This window comes from Nothoprocta perdicaria, unplaced genomic scaffold, assembly GCF_003342845.1.
Source record: "Nothoprocta perdicaria isolate Ctin4 unplaced genomic scaffold, notPer1 scaffold_181, whole genome shotgun sequence".
In the NCBI taxonomy this organism is placed as follows: domain Eukaryota; kingdom Metazoa; phylum Chordata; class Aves; order Tinamiformes; family Tinamidae; genus Nothoprocta; species Nothoprocta perdicaria.
In genome coordinates this window covers 586541-603266 of record NW_020454994.1, presented here as the reverse complement: position 1 = coordinate 603266, position 16726 = coordinate 586541, and the positions used below count along the sequence as shown (strand labels likewise).

The window sequence follows — 16726 nt, the reverse complement described above, 5'->3', positions numbered from 1 at the left end:
TAATGCACATAGAAGTGCATTAAAAAAAAAAAAAAGCTGTCCACTGAAAGGAGGAAGAGGTGTTTAAGTGATCTAAAATGTTGTATCTGTCTCCGTTGCTGAAGTCRTGAATGATTTCAGCTTAAAAGTAAGCCATTTTGAGGTGGTTCAATCCTTGCTGCATTTTGCTGCCTCATAATAACAACTGAAATGTCTAGATTGCTTAGCAACCAATAGCTTAGCATCCCATAGTTCAGCTCCGGTTGCAAGAGCCTTTAGATTTGCCACAAAAGTAGAAGCACCAGGATGGATATTAAACTAAAAATTGGCCGTTCCACACCCTAAATGGTAGAATATTAGGAGATCTCTGTATGAAACAGCAAAAAAACCCCATTTTATTTCCATTTCAGCTATTGCTAGGAGATTGGATCTGAGTTTCCAGATGAGCCTGAGGCAGGAGAGAGAAAAATGAGGAGTTCCAATAATAAAATGCATCTCCGTAAATTCAAATTGGAGTTTGTGTCTGAACTACCAAGAATGTCTGAGCTCTCCTCATGTTTGCTTTTATTCTGCTAGCTACAGAAACTTTGTAAGTGTGATTAGGTCCCCATTGTATATTGTATTTTATGAGCAGGAGTTCAGATCTCTACAAATACTCAAGCAATTATTTTCAAACCGTGTTCCTCCCTCTRTATCCTGTGTCCTTTTCTCTAATAGTTGCTGCTAATCAGCAGCAGGGTCTATGAAAGTAACAGCATACCACAGAAAAGAGAGGAAAAAAAGAGAAAAAGACTATGGGAATTATATGTTAATCAGATACTTTAAGTGTTGATTTTTTTTCTCCTCTTCCTTGGCTTATCTTACAGGAGAAATGCAAGAGAAAGAAACTTCTCCAGAGCCTATGAATGCTGACATTTCTTCTGAAGCTGCAGATGTTTCAAATAATGAAGGTATGTTGCTCGAATGCTTTAGTTGTCTGAAGTGCATACATAGCATACCTCCCCAGGACTTGTTCATACAGTTCCAAAAAATGAGCAATGTATTTGTAATCTCTTTGGTTTTGTCTTCTAAGTCATCTAAGTTTTCTTATATCATCTCTACTGTCACCCTCTAGAGTCTTACGATTTTTTGTACAGAGATCTTTCAGGTTTCCTGCTGGCCTATCAGGATTTAATGGAGTGTTTTTCCCCATAAATTTGACCCATAGGTTGTCGTTAAAAATCTAGCAGAGGTACCTTTCCAGTGCCATGCCATAGCTTTTCTCATTGACTCAATTCATGTGTTCTCTTGGTATGTTCAGTCTGCTTTCCTTGTAACCAACCCCTATTTTGGACTTACTGTAACCTCAATGAGAAACCTAGGTGTGTGGCAAAGTCCAGGCATGGATTGAGTAACGGGTCCCTACTGCAGGTCTGTAGTCCTTAAGCAATTCATACACTAAAAAAATGACCCCCTTGGGCTCATACTGCACATAAAGAAGCATGTATCAGTGTTCTTCATTTTTTTTGTTTTCATTTTTGGAAGCAAACCCTTTTGAACCACTCTAGACTGGCTCTTYGAGATTAATAAAACTAGATACTGTGCTGTCACTTGGAAATATGCAGAATAAAGACAAAAGAGGCTTCTTTTCTCATCCTTTGAACAAGTCAACCCCAAAACTCACAATGGCATTAAAATATTTGCGTTTCTGATCCCTGGAATGGTCTGGAGTACATAGTGAGAACAAATCAAAATTTTGTAAAAGAAAAATCTGTAGGGATTTTCCGTGGGAAAGAAAAGTGATCATAGGGCTACTCTAATGTGTGCTGCAGCACAGCAGCTTCATCTGACAGATAGCTTCTGCAGGGATGAGCTTAATAGGTTTCTTTGTCTCAGTTGTTGCTTTTCCTGTAAGAATTTTTACATTTAACTCATCTTGTAGCTTTGCTTTCTGTGAACTTTCTAAGCTGTACAAAAGGACAGAGATAGGGTGTCTATTACAGATGCAGAAACGTGCTCTGATAGTAAGAAAAGTCTTCATTTCTTCTTRTTTTATGCTGTTATTGGGATTATAGTACAGATTGGGTTTTATATGGTCACATATCACATGTTAAAAATAAAAAGAGAGGATYGAAAACCTCTTAAGGGTTAAGTTTCACTGAAAAAAAATGAATTTCTAAATATGCTGGGTACTCGGTGAGATTAAGAAAAAAACACGTTAAAAGATTCCCCGTGACAGTAATTTTTATGCAAATRGCTTATTTTCTCTCTGGTCCCCTTCCCCTGCCCTAGGAGAGCTCATCACTTCACAGCTGAAAGCACAAGACTGTATCCATCGATACCCCTTGGCAGCCAGGCTCTTGTGTTGCAATTGCGTGTACCACGTCCCGGTGAAAAGGGCTGTATAAAAGCAGCCAGTTTAGACAGATGAGGCAGATCTCAATAGTGGTTCATCTAGTGGGCAGGGCTGTAGCAGTGATCGGTTTCAGAAATCACTATTATTTGAAAGCTGGGCATGATATTCCCTCAGAAAAGCTGCCAGAGGGTGTGCGTGTAAGCCTGACTAGGTAGGTATATTTATATATATGTGTGTACATAAATATATATATATATATATATATATATATACACATGTACAGGTGGCTGTTGGCAGCCAGAGAAAAGATGCCTGGCTCTCTTGTTACTCGTACCCAGGGCAGGTGTGCTGATTAGTATTCCTAATGTATATGAAAGATGCTTGCAGTGATAGGTTTCCTAGACAGTGTTTCTCTGCTGGCATACATACAGATTTTTTATCCCGGCAAAGCTTCAAGGATTACGAAGGTAGATGTTAGTTTCCAGCTGGAATTAGGCGGATCAGCCTGCTGGCTCCTTTAATAATGGGGTTGCTCGCTCGTTCCTTTCATTTCAAGTTTTGGAAAGCGGCGTCTTGACTTGGTGACACGACGGGAGGAAAGAGAGGGATGAAGCGATCTCAAAGGAAGCGTCAAACCCACAACTTCAGATTGCTTCATAAGCCGGGGCAGGTTGATGGATGCGATGGCAGTAACCTGCCCTTCACGTGATTTGCAGAGGCAATAAAAAAAGCCAGATCTGAGGCAGCCAACGCCATCCTGCATTTTATGTCGTTGATGTAATATCCAAGTAGCCACCGAGCAAAACGATGCACGTATCTCACCACAGCACAGTAGGTTTGATTCAAAATAGACACGATTTTCTTCCCTGAGTAATCTGGAGTTATAGTTACATGTGCTGTAGCTGAGTTACATAAATGCAAAGTGAAACATTGCTTTGGAAGCAGCCAAAGAAATAGATTATTTTTGCAATATGAATCTGACTGAGCTCCTATTTAAATCAATACAATAATACTTTCCTTTCATCTGCCAGCCAGGTCTGCAGCGTAATATCCTTTGGGGGAAGAATGCTCTCTCCCACACAGACAACTCTAAACTTAGTTTCCATTCTCCCATTTACCTGTCTTTTTCACTTAGATGATGAGCTGTATCTCCTGGCTACCTGACCTTTAAGAGGCTGCCTTGCTGCTGAGCCACATCCCCCGTTGAGCAGGAATAGCAGAGTTTTGACCAGGGTTATCTCAGCACCAGGTGGCTCCTTTTTGGGGACACTTGCTTGCTTTTGAGGGGAGATCCTTCTCAGGTCATACTCACCCTCAGACAGAGGGGGAACACGCACTTGCACTGCTGTGCTCCTTTACCAGCTAGATACAGAGGTTATGGAGGTGGCCTCGCAGTGACATCCATGGTTGGGGTTCACCAGCAGTCTGCAGAAGCTCCTTCGTGACTTATGAGATCTTCGTGCCCATATCAGCACCAACACCAAGTAGGATGGGCTGCTTGTAACCATTAGATGGGAAGAGGGGGGACTTCTTAAGGATGCTGCAGAGATGAACCTGAGCTTTCAAATGAAATTCTCACTCCGAAAGCGACCTCTGTAAAATGGTGAGAAGCCTCCCGGTGCTCTCTGAAAGCTAAGTGAAATGGGCTGACATAATGAGGCTGAGCAAGGCTGCTGTCATCAGTGCTCAGCAGCCTGCCCTTAATGATTTTTTATTAAACATCCTGTCTTTGCTATGCAAATGCATATAAAGAACGCAACATAGCTAAATGTGATGTGCATCAGAGCTCCATAATCAGGAGCAGATACTTTTCTTGTTATTCACTGCATACATTCAGGAAGCCATTACAGTATCTGTTCTGCATATGTATGATGAATAATTTACAGAAATATTCATCAAAATCCTMACAGGTGTATTGACATGGTATTGACCCAGAGATCATACTGCTGGACTGGAAGGATCAAGGACAATTATTGGTTTTGGTTTTGTTCCCCCTCATCTTCCCTTAATTTCTAATTATTTCATTTGGATTTGATTTTTTTCCATGTCCCCACATCAAATGACCCATATTTTGCAATTGGTACCGAATTTAAAGCACAGTTTTTTAAAACAAAGTGTTAATATAAATGGCCTTATTAAAATTCATTCCAGAACAAACATTAATACTAAAAATACTTCTCRTGATTTGTATTCAGCCTAAATAGAAGCAATCTCACATGCCATAGTTCATATGACATTTTTGCAGAAGTCAGATTGAAATGAATTTAATCCTTATGTTTAAATCATTTCTTGTTTGTCAGTAACTTTAAATTTAAAAAATAAGGTTGTTTTCATAAATTAATAGTGCACTAGTAAGTACCAGACTATTTCCCCTGAATCCTCCTTCGGGCTACAGTGGTTTGCAGCTGATGGACATCTTGAGGCAGCATCTCTCATCTCAGGGATGGAGGCACATTCAGACCACAGCTCAGTCCAGGCTCCCACCTGGAACTTGATCAAAAGCCTGAGGATCTTCCAGTCCAAGATTTTGCTGTGGCAGCCAAAGACTCAGTGCAAAGAACCCCGTTTTGATGTTGTGAAGGGAGATGAAGAGATCTGCAGAGCTCATTAGCATGGCTGATGATAGAAAAACCTTGCTGTCAGATGCTAAGACATGCTTGTGCATCTCTGCAACCCTCTAACCAGTGTCACTCCAGCAGGAATGGGCAAAAGTCAAGACCATTTAGCCTGGTGAAACTCTAGATCACCCCCTGGAAGTGCTTGTGTCTACATGGTCTGCATGGTCTACATGGTCTACATGGACAGAGGAGGGTGATTACTCTCCTCAGGGAGGTATCTCAGTTAGGTGCCAAAGTTGGACGGGATGAATTTGGGCTCAAAGGAAGCTCTAGATGTAGAGGTCAGCCCTTGTGGTGATGCTGAAGTGTTCACCTGTGCAGAACAGTTCATCAAGGTTCCCCTGTAACAGTGGACAATGATGGCAAGCCTAAGGGACACTTCTGCAGATTTATGGCCTCAAATCCTTAATGCAGTAATTGTACCCTGCCTCCTTTGGATTAGAAACAGTTATTACTCAATGTGATAAATTTAACATGTGTTTATGCATAAAATTTGACAACTGTCTTGTTTTCTTTTCAGCTGAAATCAATAGTCAGGTTCAAAGTATAAGCAGCCCTACAGAAACAGAGCCGCAAGTTAACTAATAGGTAAGATACTTGTGGTTATTATTTCCTCTTTTGTAGCTAGCGTTTTCCTTCCCACTTCCATTTGAAAACTAGATTTAGAATTGACTGTAATTAAAGTTAGACATGACAAAAAGGAAAAAGAAAAAGAAGAAAAAAGGACAGAACACAAGGACACAAAGAGAATTTGGCTAATGCGGCATATTATATTAAAAAAAACCCAGTAGACTTGGTTTGTCAAGTAAATATTATAGTAGTTTTCTGCAGCTGTAACAGATTCAGACACTGCACGGTCTTAGATCATCAGAAAGCAAGACAGCACCAAGATAAGCAATGGAAGAGTAACTGAGTGAACAATTCTTGGCATTGCTTAGGAAAATGACAAGCAATTTATACTGGTTGGAACCAAGTTCAGGCCTGGGCAATCTGTATTCAGGAACAACAGGTTCGTGTCAGGAGGGGTTTATTGCCCTTGGCTCTGCAATGCCTAACGTCACTGCTAGCTGCAGAGCAAAGCCAAGTGCAGCCAGGGAGCTGCTTTTGGGAGCTTTGCTGCCTTACACTGAGTGATGCTGCTGCTGCAGGAGTGCACAGTAGTGCTTATTGCAGGCGAATTGGTCGTATACTTAAGCAGCCTCACCCCTAGCTAAAAAAAGGATTAATTTTCTAGGAAGACAAAAGTCCAAGGCCCCCCCTCAATTACAGAAGGCAGCTGTGGTTCCTGTCGCAGCAGCCCGTTTTTAAGCGTTAACACGCGACACTCCCTCTGTGGAGGGTTATTATAAGCTGCCAATATCATATACAGCAAGATGGGTTATTTATGCCCATAATGGGATTTCATGTAGCTCGAGACCAAATATAGAAGCTTCACAACAGTGGCAGCTGTATCAYGGAGATTTAAAATACAAGGTCTTATTACGGAGCATAACCCTTCGTCCTTGTCAGCGTATTGGCAATGTGCTGCCGTGCTGCTGGGAGGAGAAATACGACCGATGGGGGCCCGGTTAAAAAGTGCTGAAGCAAAACTAGCAGGGACCCTCATAATTAAAACACCACTTCCACAGTTCTGCCTGTTTACATCCCATTTCCTAGCTTCTGGTTTCCTGCTCTGCTACAGGAAGGAAGGAAAAGAAACTGGTAAAATCCTCTCTGCTAAAAATAAATTGAAAAGTTAATACCCTTGGTTTAAAAAAAAATGGGCTTAAAAAAAATGTATCTGACAGTTATTACTGCTTTCACGTGATCTGAAGGAAGCCTGTAGTTTGGACTGCGTTCCCCCTTGGAAATTACTGCCTGCAGATGTGTTGGGTGGGAGTCCTTTTTGCTTTATGAAGGTGAAGTTCAGGAGAATAACACCGCCGCAATTAGCAGTTAATTAACAAATCTCTCCCATTCCACTGTGAGGCCTGGCTATCACAGCACTACTCAGAAATGAAGGGGCCTGAGCCAGGACCCCAGAATGATTTTCCCAGGGTTTTAATGGCAGGTATGGGGATTAGAAGCAAAAATTGAGGAGTTCTTCCCAGCGCTCTGCTTGAGTCCTCCCGACCCTGTTGTGGTTGCAGGGAGCAGGTCCATAGGGAAGCACTGATGGGCTTCAAAGTACAGAGTCCTCTGGGGCCAAGGAGACCCCTTTGCCTATCACACTTAGAATTCCAGGTAGTTTTTCCAAAAACAACATTGCAAGGCCTAGCCCCAAGGCACTTTCTGGAGCTGGGAAGACTCAGGCACACGTGTAGAGAAAGTGGTGGCTTCACATCCACGATTCCTGCGTCCACGCTCGCGTGTGCCGCCGCAGCCGGGGTTTGTGGAGCGTGGCCATGGAAAGCTGCTTCCCATGGGCAGCAGACACAGCGATATTAGGGTCTGGAGAAGGGCCGGGGTTGCAAATCGCCGCTCAGGGGGGTTTATTCCTGTCTTTTTTTCCCGTGGGAAGGAGCGCCGYGGGAGACGAGGCGGTGACGACGGCTCCGCGGCAGGCACCGACGTCGTCCGGCATCCCCGCGGCAGGAAGGCRCCCGACACGGCCGCGCGGGAAGGGAGGCAGCCGCGGGAATTGCCTCCTTGCTTTCGTTTCTCTTTGTTCGCCATGGCGTTTTCGTTCTGTAAACCTGTTGGAAAGAAACATTTCTTCCCGGTTCTGGCAATGTTTTGCAACCATCCCTGCAATTACAACCGTTTCTTCTGAACCACGAGTCCCTGTGTTATATTAGGTCTCTCTCCGCTCGTGTTGGCAGCCCACGGGGCCCGTCCCTGCCCCTCGCATCCTTGCTGCTTTCCCAGTTTACGGTCCTCTCTGCAGGAAGCCTGTGGGGGTGAGTTTATCCTCCCTTTTATTTGTTATTTGTTTTCCCTAAAGCTGTTCCCTAGCGTAGAAGCTGAGATTCGCTGTGGGAACAGGAGCCGCCAYGAAGGATTATGATCCGCACACACCAGCCCCCAGCGGCTCTCCCTCTGCTAGGGCTCTGCAAGGAAGGCAGCTCCCAGCTCTCCAAACCCATGTCCGGACGTCCAGGCTGGGCAGCAGAGCCTGGGGCAGCCGCTGCCTTGGCTTTTCCAATGATCCGGCCKCTCCACGGTGCCTGGCGGATCCGGACGCACTTCACGCACGTGGCCTTGGACAGTCGGTGCCCCCCATCCCCAAGCCCATGCTGTAGGTGTCTCCTTGGAGTACTCGCAGGCAACAGCTCTGTCCCCAGCCCCACGAGTGGCGGAGGGCAGCAGGCATCCTGCATCCAGACCCCTTGGAATTCGGCTTCTCGCTTGCACCGCTTCACGCTGCACCTTGTGTGACCCTCGCTGCACTTCCTGCTGCCTATGCATGATTTCTTTTTATCAGTTAGGAAGAAAAAGAAGCTATTAACAGTTGCTAGGGGAGGAAGGTCTCACCATATGCCAATGGTTCTGCTGGCAAATGCTGTGCTGAGGTCTTTTATGGGAAGGCACAAAGAGGTCTTGCGTTTCCGCACCGCGCCGGACATGAGCTCCGTGGAAGTGCGTACGTGGAAGAGCAGGCAACCTGTGYGCACTGGGCAATGTGCTGCAAAACCTTAGATTTTTACAGTGCTGCTGGTAAAAACCTGACCATTTTAAATAGAGAAATTGTGAGTTTCCCCCCTTGCCTCCCCTGAAAATATGCACAAATCCCCAAATAGGTTTTGACTAGCTGGACACAAAAGAAAACCCAAGGTGCAAGACTGGCAGATACATCCATCCTACCTTGGTCTAGGTTTATTCTAGCTATAGTAGGTTTGATGAGAACATTTCTGTTGGTCTAAATGGGAGCAAAACGTGGCCTTAAATGCACATACCATTGGCCATAGCATCTGGTGATGGCTGTCAGCCGCTGAGTGATTTGAAAGGGTGTCAGGACAAACACAGATGAGAGAGGAAAATAGGAAACGCCACCAGATTGCACTGAAAGCCCCCGAGTGACGCTGCCTCGCGCTTCGCAGTGTGCAGCCCTGGCCCGTTTGCCTGCCAGGATATTTCCAGGTATTTGGGTGTTTCCAGGGGCCAGCTCCTTCGGCATTTTAACCTACGTGGCACTAGCACCAGCACGAGGGAGCTGCGACAGCCTGGAATTCCTTCTGGAGGTTGGTGGGTGCGTCACGCTGAACAGGCTCAGGCTTTGGAAGATGCTGCAGTTTGACCCTATCAGCTCAGCCTGTTGTACATGCTGGATTGGGGTGCTCCCACATTCACCAGCTCTGACACCTCTCACCCCACATTTTGGACACCCTGTTCACGTTGAAGCATCGTTTTTCTCTCTCCTGCCTCGCTGGCATGGCAGAAAGTGTGTTTTTCTCCGCGATTTTCTTCCTGCTCTTCCTGCCCCGCGTTTCCAGCTGGTTCCAGCGTTGCAGCCAGGATGTGCATCAGCACGGTGCCCGCCTCACACATTACTGTACGTTTTCCATGCCCAGGGATTCTGATTCAATCAACCTGTTTTCCYTTCGAAAGGGGAGGAGTGGAAAAAAAAATCCCAGGGGGAAGTGGAATAAACGCAAGAGGGGTCTCTCATGTTAATCCTGCTTTTGTGTGTTCCCTGGGAAAAGACAAGGATGGAYGGGCTCCCTTTATGCAGCAAGGGGAGGGAACCACCTCCCACAGGGCAGGGAATGAACCTGGAAAACGGGTTGCTTCCATGGAGGGAAACGTGGGCACCCCCATCCTAACRCTGGTGTGAGTTGACCTGAGCAGAGTCTTGTCAATTCATCCAGCCCAGCGTCCAGCCCTCTCTGCATTTAATGCTGCAGATGTGATGCTGTAGTCTGCAGCCACCCGTGGGCCCCGTGTCCCTCAAACAGTCACAAGCCCCAGTTCTGGCAGGGGAGACAAGGCAAGAGCCACCCRGACCTTGGCTATGGCAGCTGGATGAGATACCGGGACAGAGGATGCTGGAACCCCTCGTGAAGGTTTGCTGATACAATAGTTAACTGCAGAGATGCTTCACATTAGACACTCTCCTTATGACTCCTGTCAGTAATTTCTTTGTCATTTTCATTTAACTTTGGTCCTTGAACAGGCTCTGAGACCGTGATGCGTTTGCCTGAGGATGCAGCAGCAGAGGGTGCAGCCACGATAGAAGTGTAAAGGCAGAAAATGCAGGAGTTGATTAAATCCTTGTGCAATTTCCAGATATGTCTGTATTTTTCTTTCCCCAGGTAGGCTTGGGCAGTGTGAGCTCTTCAGCTGAGGGTTTTTTTTAAATTATGGCTGGGCCAGACCCACCTYTGGCAGTGCCCCCTGATTCTGCAGGAGCTGGAGAAATGCAGAAATTTGGCTTTGCAGAAAAATAAGAATGAAAACTGGAATACCTGCACTGTCTTGTGGATTTGGGTTTAGAATTTGTTCCCGGTAGGCGGCATGAAGAGAACAGAAGCCCTGCAGTCCCCCTGTTTGCATACAGAGTATCGAAATCTGCTTTTAATGATGTAGCCCCTGTTTTTAAAAGCGCTCATCCCTACAATTAGGCACAATAATCCTCCAGCTAGTGACTGCTCTCGTGATGGACACGTTTCCTTTCATATAAACTTCCAAAGGCGATCTCTGAGACACTGTAATACTGGCTCACACATTCACTGCAGCTGATTGTAAATCTTTCTATTAAAGCACTGAAAAAGCCTCTTTGTGAATTAACACTGTTCTGCTTTATGCACTTAATTAAAAAATAAATACGTTTCTATATATGCGGTGCATGCCTGCTTTGCTTTTAAAATGACAAACTTAGCAGAGTATGTTGGATCTATTTTCTTGAGGAATAGGGGTTTTTACCACATGATTCATCAAGGATATGCGTTATCCTGGCATTTGTGATAAAAAAAAAAAGGAAAGTTAATAAAAGCAATTTTCTCGAACAAACAAAAATGCATTTTTACTTAAATGCAAATAAATGTAGGCTCTTGCTTGCAGAACATCTTCTGATAGATGGTATAATAGCTGTATAGGTTAACACACACCTCTCTCGTTAACCTGTCACTCACATGCTGAATTTGCCTCTGAGTCTGTTATTTTTCCTTTCGTTCGTGCCATACATTGGAAAATTTAAAGAAGTGATGCCTTCATACTACAATGTTTGTTAAAGCAAAATATTAATAAAACTTGTTCTGAGAACAAGGCAGTGTTGTGAGTTTTTCCCCCAGCTTTGCTGATTATGCAGCTCTCATTTTGGACATTAGTAACAGGTATTTCAGGCTTGAAAATGCAAYTGCAAGTGTGAATTGCCAATTCCTTATTTAGGTATATTGTTCACTTGGGACTTAAGTGTTTTGAGAAATGGGTATCTCCGAGGGGTTCTTGGAAGGCAGGAGTGGCAAATAAAGATGCAAACTTTTCATCTTGAAGGGGACAAGGGCAATTGGCTGATCCCGTAACTAAACTGGTGATGTTACAAAAATCCTGGCAATTATATCAGGTCTCTGCACTTTCTATGCTCATTTATTTCAATACAGTCTGAATGGATATAAGATCTTGCAAAAAGCAGGAAGGGGACATTTTATCTTCCCATTGCCCAAGTGTAAGTGAACACAAGTGTTCAGGTCCTGTCTTACTTTTGTTATACAAGACCATTAATTGACTTTCTTAGGGACATGGCTTTACGTTTTCAAGGTTTTTTGAAAATTAGCTCACTTAAAGGTGCCTGAAATGTGACTTTGCCAGCCTATAATCATTGAACAACTGAAGGGAAGAGGACAGACATAGAAAATACTTGACAATGGGTAACACCTACATTGTTTTTCTGGGTTTGAGGCTGAAATTCCCTGCATTACTCTAGTAGCAGTGAGCTAACCTGAGAGAGAGCAGCAGCAGTAACGGCTGTAAAACAGCATCTCCAGTGGGTTTCAGTTGAGCTATCACTCCTCTAATTTCCCTTGTTAGGAAACTTAGCAGTCTAGATGGAGATGCCTGTTTTCTTCATTTTGTAGTCGGAATTACCATGGTTGTCCTACAAGGGAATATTTTTCTCTGTGGCTGTCGTACATTTTCAGAAATGGAGAAAAGTTCATCTATCATAGGGGGGCAAATATTGCCCATCCCATCCTTTCTGCATAGCACAGTGTTGAGGGAAAGACTCTGTTTCTGTTGTTTGGAAGATGAAGAAGGACGCACRCTTGAAGCTGCATGGACCTTTGTGCCACTGCATATTTAGATGTGAACTGGGCAAAAGCAGGTGAGTCTGCTAGGATCAGATGCATGCTCAAGACAACTGTATTATAATTCTGGAGACTCTAGAGGGGTTGACCACATCCCTCAAGAAGAYGGTTGGAAAAGCTGAAGATCACTCATGGGCAAGCAAATTCTGATTTATTGTTTATTATTTCTGATATTATTGCTCAGCTTCAAGAGAGAAAAAAAAAAGGAATTCACACTAAATCTGCAAGAACTTGAATGGGAAGATCTAGTTACCCCTTTTGCTGTTACATGTGAGCACAGTGAGATGCTTCTAGAAGACTCATCTTACATAGTTTCTGTGTGAGGGCACCCCAAGCTGTGCAGAAGCCACCAGCCGCTGCGAGGACTCTGGGCACCCTTTAATCAGTGCTGATTTTTCCCCCCTATAGGAGAACTCTTGGCACAGATGCATGCTTCTGAAAAGGCCTTTATAACCTTTATCCATTTCTTAAGGTGAAAAATAGTGCTTTGGGATTTTAATTAGCCTTGTATATTTTTTTTCCCTTTAAATAGAAGTGTCAGGAGACATTTATATACCCTAATTTCTCGTTCCATTAGAATTATCAACAATCCCTTAAACTAAGTGGCAAATCACTATTAATTCCTTTGGAATTCACAGATAAAACATTAATCCTAATGAATTCCTCCAGGAAAAAAAAAAAAAAAAAAAAAAAAAAAGAAAAAGTTCCTAAATAGAGCACAGTTGAGCAGGTAGAAAGTCCAGGTTCAGGCTGTCCCTATGGAGGGTTCTCCTTCTGGTACCAGATCTGCAGGAGGTCCATAGCTCCACAGGTTGAGTTTGGGTGCCAGTATGATGAGAAGTCAATGGAGATGCCTGATGCCATGGTGGATTCAACAGGCTGTTCCAGTGATGAAACCTTTGGAGAAAGCGGTCGCAGAGCAGCCTAGGTAAGACCTAGGTAAGATGAGCACCGGGCTTTGGCAGATTGAAGGTCCTTCGGACACCCACTCATTTCACACGCGCTTCTCAGCACCTACTCACTATTTGGGAATGGAAGCCAAAACTTGACACTTTTTTTTTTTATTCCTCCCCCTCAAGAAATCCAGGAAATGTATTTTGGAATAAAAAGGGCTGTAGAAATGAGCAGAGATGACATGTGGACCGATAAGCATTCCAAGGGCATCCTGACATTAAAATTCCTTCCTCGAGCCTTGAGTCACAGCAGCTCGGCACCAGAGGAGTTTTATTTTATTTTATTTTTTGCAGAGGAAAAGGAAATTGGAGAGGCCAGGTGCTGAAGAGAAGGAGATTACTGACTTCCACCAGCCAAAAAAATAAAAAAATAAAAATAAATCCTGGTGCTGATGGWTTCAGATTTTAAATAGAGGATGCTCCACATGCATCCCTCCCTCCTGGTACATGCAGTACCGAGCCTGTGGCTGACTCATGCCTGCTGGAGGTGAATGGTGATGTGCTCCACAGCCATTGGAAGCTACGGAAAATCCGTGCCTTTAGTGAGTGCTTTTTGGCAGCTCCCTTAAGACTGGAATTACCTGTAGAGGTACCTGGGCATGGATGCACATGGACAGGCCTGGAATGGTACCCCGACCATCCCRGCACCCCCAAACACTCCATCCAGACACAGGACTGACAGCTCTCACTTTCCTTACCTGCCTTGGCTTCTTTCTCCTTGCTGTGCTCTTCCATGGGCTGCAATCCAACAGCCATACGTGCAAAAGCACGTTTTCTGCTTGCCCATATGGCTCTGCTTTGCAACATCAAAGGTTTTTAGGCTGAGCCTAAAGGCTGAGCCTTTGTCCTGAGAGTTTTTTTTCTTTTTTTCTTTTTTTTTTTTTTTTTTATGGCAATATTTCTTTGTGCTCTGAAAAACCATGTGATGGCTAAACCCGCCAGGAAAATCAATCCGAACCACTTACAGCCAGTTAAAAAAGTAAAAATAAATAAATAAATAAATAAATAAATAAATAAATAAATAAATAAATAAATAAATAAAGGAGGCTTCTGAATTGCTCAGAAGAGACTCCTATCGCAGTGAAAGAAATTAATCTTTTCTAAGGAACGACCCTTTAAATTAAGATACTAAGTAAGGTGAGAGGCTGAAGAAGCATTTGACCACTCACAAATCAGCCTCCCTAATCATGAAAAAAAAAAAGTCTTTTCTTTTGGAGCAAAATAGTTTTGGTGGGAATGGTTGAGAGCAAGCCATGGGAAGCCTGGCTGGGTTTAGGACTGTGGAGCAACCTGCCTAGAAATCCCCACGCACAGTGCTGGGCACAGCACAGCCCTGAGACTCACACGTTTTTACTCTTGCATCTAAAACCCACATTTCGAATGCAAGAAGAGCAAAGTTTCAGTTTCTGCAATGCTCCCTTTTCCCTTTTACAAGAATTCCCCCTTCCTGGTGAACAGRGATGCTCTATCTGAGCCCAGACAGCCCCATATGCTGCTTAAACAGCCTCTGGGCTGCGGTGGTCCCACTCCCCAAACCCACACGTGGCCTGTTCCCTCCCAAAAAGCTCCTCTGGCAGGGATACTCCTTTGTACCCGRCCATTTAAAGTATGCATTTATGGAGATTTATTTATTGAGATGTATTCCTGGCGATTGCCTCCTTGTGCTGCAGGCACTGGGAGGCCCTGCTGTGCAGCGCTTGGCCCTGGTCCTGTGCAAATAATCACTATTCCTTCTTGGGAGGCAGGATTTAAAGCAGGGAACGTGACATTGCAGAGCAAGACAGCAATTAAAGGCTAAGGCTAAGGGGTTTTTTTTTTTGGTTTCTTTTGTTTTTTGGGGTTTTTTTTCTCAAAAAGGTCTTAAAATCACTTATGGGGAGAGGGATGGAGAGGAGGTGGCAGAGATGACCTCTAGATCTCCTCTGGAGATGATCTGTGAAGCACTTCTGACCTCCGACTAAAGCCTAAGTAGACTAGAGCGTATCTTGCAAAAGAAAGGGAGGAAAATATTTTACTGCCTATGTGCATTTTTTATGAGTACATGGCATCTGTATCTGATATTGCACCTATTGCCCTGTTAAAGTTACTGCAGACTGAAATATAACCTTAGCAGTTGCCTTCTTGTGGCTGGGGTCAGACCTGCTGTGCTGGGGTCTGTGAAGGGCTGAATTGTTCTGGATTTTGCAAGGGGAAGATCTGGAGCCCTCTCTTCTGGCGCCATGGAATTCCGGTCGGGAAACTCAAGCTGAGCTTATTTTGAAATCTCAGACATTTTCTGGCAGGAATTTTGCTGCAGGACACAAGTTGCTTGAACACCCAAGCAGTGTTTGAGCAGTGAATGTTTTCAGAAAGTTAGGGTTTTTAGCAAGGCGTGGAGATTTGCTAAGAATTTACAGCAGTTAATTATGCAGTTTTGCCSAGTCACTGATATGATCTATTAATTATGTCAACTCTGGGACCCYCTGTTACAGCAAAAGTGGCCCCAGGCACTGTGATTCTCCAGTACTGCCGTAAACTGCAGCCTAGATGAGCTGCCCTCGTGGGACAGAGATGGTATCTCATGAGATCTCCTCTTGGATAAGTGTGATTTCCTACATAATCACCTACCAGAGGGTTCCCAGCCCTTCCTTGCAGTTTTAAGCTGAGTTTCAGGCTGTGAAAATATCTGGTCAGCAAATTAGTGTGKTTTTTTTCCCCCCGGGTGAAAGTGCTAGCACCTTCAATTAAATGCTATTGTTTGCCTGTTTCTACATCTTAATCTGCTTTTGAACTCCGGAAAGAATGGTCCTGGGTAGCTCGCATCTGTGTGTCTGGTCCCTACAGGGGACACTGGCATCCTTCGAGCAAAACCCCTTTCTGATCCCAGCTGAATCCAGCTAAATCGCCAAAAATGCTTCTCCCTCCCCAATACAGGCCAGCTGTCCAGTCATGTTGGACCATCAGGAGCTCTTCCCATCTCTTTCCTGGAGAAATGGCATGGGAGGGAAGCAAATAACACAGGGACATCTGCTCATGCTCAGCTTAGCTGGCGGGCTGAGGAAGCTCCGTACGGATTTGGGGTGTTGGGATTCGAGGCAGAGCTCCCAGCCAAGCCACAGGAGAGGAGCAGGGATGGCAGAGCAGGGCCCGGGGAGCCCTGATGCTTTCCATTCCGCACAGGGAGTTTCCGAAGGCAGAGGAGCACCTGGCTGCCAAAAATAGACAAGTTTTCATGGTACCTTGGGCAACTGATCGTTGTGCCAGAGGCTTTCACCAAAAAACAAGACACACACACAAAAAAATGGACAMCAGGTTCTGTTCATCTGCATTGAGTGGCCATGGCAGCACGTTCTCCATTCACCCGCTCCCGTTGCTGCGGGTCCTTACACGAAACCTGCCCCGCAACAAGTGATCTGAGTGGGTAGGGTTATTGCTGGGACACCCAGGGGACATGCCAAGCCATGGGCACAGTGTGTTTGCACTGAATAACGCCAACAGGCACTTCTCCTGATTGATGTCTTCTGGAAATGAGATCCACGCTACCGCCATGTGGTTAAGTTGATTCGCATTATCATCTGAACGCAGAAAGCAAAGTTTGAAAAACCTTGACAGAGAATGAGATGCATTTGCTGGGAGGTTGTT

General features: G+C 44.6%; 1 long non-coding RNA gene across 1 annotated transcript; it reads left to right on the top strand.

Annotated features, from left to right (window-relative positions):
* Positions 1–852: 852 nt before the first annotated feature.
* On the top strand, positions 853–10972 carry LOC112945096. Its single transcript, XR_003248950.1, has 3 exons — positions 853–929; positions 5453–5520; positions 7433–10972. It is a non-coding gene; the product is annotated as an uncharacterized LOC112945096 (long non-coding RNA).
* The last annotated feature ends 5754 nt before the right edge of the window (positions 10973–16726 follow it).